The sequence below is a fragment of the Dipodomys ordii genome, unplaced genomic scaffold (genome assembly GCF_000151885.1).
Source record: "Dipodomys ordii isolate 6190 unplaced genomic scaffold, Dord_2.0 Scaffold86, whole genome shotgun sequence".
Taxonomy (NCBI): Eukaryota; Metazoa; Chordata; class Mammalia; order Rodentia; family Heteromyidae; genus Dipodomys; species Dipodomys ordii.
This window is the reverse complement of record NW_012267302.1, coordinates 2,153,712-2,157,169: the sequence shown is the minus strand read 5'-3', so window position 1 is coordinate 2,157,169 and position 3,458 is coordinate 2,153,712. Positions and strand designations below refer to the sequence as shown.

The 3,458-nt window shown below is 39.8% G+C and overlaps 1 protein-coding gene across 1 annotated transcript in view; it reads left to right on the top strand.

Moving 5' to 3' along the window:
* The window catches only part of Cfap70 (cilia and flagella associated protein 70), a 92,963-nt gene that overhangs the window by 23,133 nt on the left and 66,372 nt on the right, over positions 1 to 3,458 (top strand). The window lies entirely within an intron of this gene.

Here is a 3,458-nt window from a genome sequence, read left to right as displayed (position 1 = left end):
GAAGTGGTGCTGTGGCTCAAGTGGTAGAGCGCTAGCCTTGAGCTGAAGAGCTGAGGGACAGCGCCCAGGCCCAGAGTTCAAGCCCCACGACTGGACCCAAAAAACAAAAAACAAAAAAAAAACCAGAAGTGATGCTGTGACTCAAGTGGTAGAGCACTAGCCTTGAGGTGAAGAACTGAGGGACAGTACCCAGGCCCAGAGTTCAAGCCCCCCACCCACAAAAAAACAGAAAACAAAAAAACAAAAAACACACACAGAGGCACAGACAGAGATAAATATTTCATTTAACCAATTAGTGAGTAAATAAGTAAAATGTAAAGCATATCGAAGGAGAATTTGAAAAAGTGACTTGTAAACAAGCACAGGAATGCTTAATAAATTTGGTAATCATTCAAAACTTGTCATTATCCTAAAGCAATGAACAACTACATTCCTACTGTATAAATATATTTGCATATCTGTGGGCCAGAGTAATTCGCATTGTAATCAGTTTTCTACATATCACAGGATAGCAAAATAACACATAATGATGGACCTAGGCCCTATACAAAGTCAGTCACAGAAGGGCATTTTACATAATACCATATCAATTATAATGAAAAAACACTTCAGAATTTTTTTCAAAGTACTTTACAATTTCCCCTCATAGATGGTATTTGTTTCTCTAGAAAGACTATACCATTTTATTCAAGAATGGAAATCTAAAGGTTGGAGGTGAAAGAGAACCTGTTCCCCGACCCAAAAAATGGCCTATTGCCAACATTCTAGCTGCAGGAGCAAATAACATTCCTGATGAATTCATTGTTGGTGGTCCCTATGAGGAAGAAGAAGGAGAACTCAACCACCCTGAGGTGAGAGTGGCTGATTTTTATGATGAACTCATTGTACTGAGAAATGATAAAACATTTTATAATTTATATATATATATATATATATATATGTCACTTGTAAAACTAAAACATTTACATGTCAAGGCAAAATACTTATCCAATTCTGATGATTCTCTTTATTTCTTAAATTCAACACACAAAATACATAAAGTTTGACCTTTGTTTTCCTTTTTTGCATGGGTGATTTTGTTAGCTTTCTTTTGTTATAATGAAATGCCTGAGACAATCAACTGATGAAGTGTAAAGTTTTAGAACTTCTAGCTTGGAATCGATTAACTTGTTTTGCACATGTGGCAAGGTAGTGCACCATGGCAAAGCACAGCTGCTGGCCTCATGGCTAGAAAGCAAAAGGGTCTAGGGTCTGTAGTATCTTTTGAAAGCATGTCTGCTCCAACTGGAACGGTCCTATAGTATTTTTTCAATCATGGGCCTTTGGGAGAGAGTCACCATCCAAACTATAACAATAATAAAAGTTATTGTTCTCTCCTTATATTGGGGAGGAAGAAGGGAGAGGAGAAAGAAAAATAAGAGAGAGAGTGGGAGAGAGCAAGAGCAAGCTGATACTCATTAAGTGAAAACATTCAATAAAATAACTCATAAAATGAAAATTATTGAGTGTTTTCATTTTGGGCTCTACATATTTAAAAAATAGAATAAAGGACCGCACTATTTTAAAAACACAAGTATTTTTGTCATCATTTGATAAGTACAAATTTATTCCTTCCTTAGATTTATATTTTAATTTAGATTAGATAGTTGGATTTCATATTTTTGTCTGGATCATGAATTCCCAACCCTGGTTGCATATTGAAATTAACATGGGGAAGTTTCTTTTTACCTTCTTTCCTTCTATCTTTTTTTCCTCCCTTCCTTTCTCCCTCCCTCCCTCCCTTCCTTCCTTCTTTTCCTCCCTTCCTTCCTTTCCTCCCTTCCTTCCTTTCCTCCCTCCCTCCCTTCCTTTCTCTCTCCTTCCTTCCTTCCTTCCTTCCTTCCAACAGGTCTTACAATAGTAAGCCCAGGTTGGTTGAACTTGAGATCCTTCTGCCTCAGCATCTTGAAGATTATAGTCATATTGGCCTCTGGAAACCTTTAAAACAATGACAGTGTTGAAACCCTGACCCAGATGTATTACATTAAGGTAATACCACAGGGTGGGTATAGTCTAGTGCTAGAGTATTTCCCTAGCATGCACTAGACCTGAGTTTGATCTCAGCTCTCTGAACACTGGAAAAATACACACACACACACACAGAGGCAGGCAGAGGGTGGAAGGGAGAGGAGAGAAAGGAGGGGAGAGGAGAGGGAAGAGAGAGAGAGAGAGAGAAACAGAAACAGATCTTACAAAGCTACACCCAGATGCAGTGGTATGTGCCTATAGTCTAGGCTATTTGACAAGCTGAAATAAAGGATCACTTGAGCCCACACATTTAGGACCAGTGCACACAGCAAAACCCTGTCTCAAAAATAAATTCTACTACAGGGCTGGGAAGGTGGCTCAGTGGTAGAGCGCTTGACTTGCATGCATCAGGCCCTGGGTTTGATTGTTTGATTCCTCAACACCACATAAGCAAAAAGAAAAAAAGCCAGAAGTGGTGCTGTGGCTCAAGTGGTAGAGCACTAACCTTGAGCTGAGATGAGGGACAGCGCCCAGGCTCAGAGTTCAGGCCCCACGACCAGACCCCCCCCAAAAATAAAAATACTACTACTGCTCCAAGAATTGGCAGTGTGTGGCAGGGGAAGGTGTTATTATTTTGCTTTTACACTCACATATGACTTTAATATGCATCCATGTTAAAAATCACTCATTTGAGGTTATGTGAGTGAATATTTGATACCTAGTACTGTAGTGCTATAAGGATTAGCTGAGTAAGGATTATCTTCCGTTACTACATTTTAAGATGGTGATAGTAGTTGCATAATATTGTGATAAAATCCATTCAAAGAATGCCTCACTAGGAAGTGGCACTGTGGCTCAACTGGTAGAGCACTTGCCTTGAGCTGAATTGCTCAGGGACAGTGCCCAGGCCCAGAGTTCAAGCCCCATGGCTGACAACAACAACAAAGAATGCCCCACAGATTGAGAAGGATGAACTGTGGCATACACAGAGAACAGAATTCTCTGTCTTACTACTTTACAGGACAGAGAATTTAGGAACCAAGCAGAGTGCATGAAAAAAAGGATTGTTTGGGACTTGGAAAGTCGCTGCTACCTTGATCCTTCTGCAGCTGTCAGGTAGGAACAGAAAGGGAGTGTGTCTGTGCAAGAAGACCAAAGGTGGGAAGAAAGTTATCGTTAATCTCACTCATATTTAAAGCAATTTGTGATTTTCTCTTCCACTGCCTCTGTGTGAGTTAAACACTGTGTTCATCTGCTAGTATCTGAGTCACCTGGTGATGGTAGCTTTGTCAAGGTGAGCATTTATTGCTTTTATATTTTAAAATATTCAAGCTGGCTCATTGTACGTATGTTGGCTCAGGTACGTAATCTGAACTACCCAATAGGCTGAGATTTGAGGATTGCAATTTGAAACCAGCCCTGGCAGGAAAATCTGTGACTTTTTTTTTTTT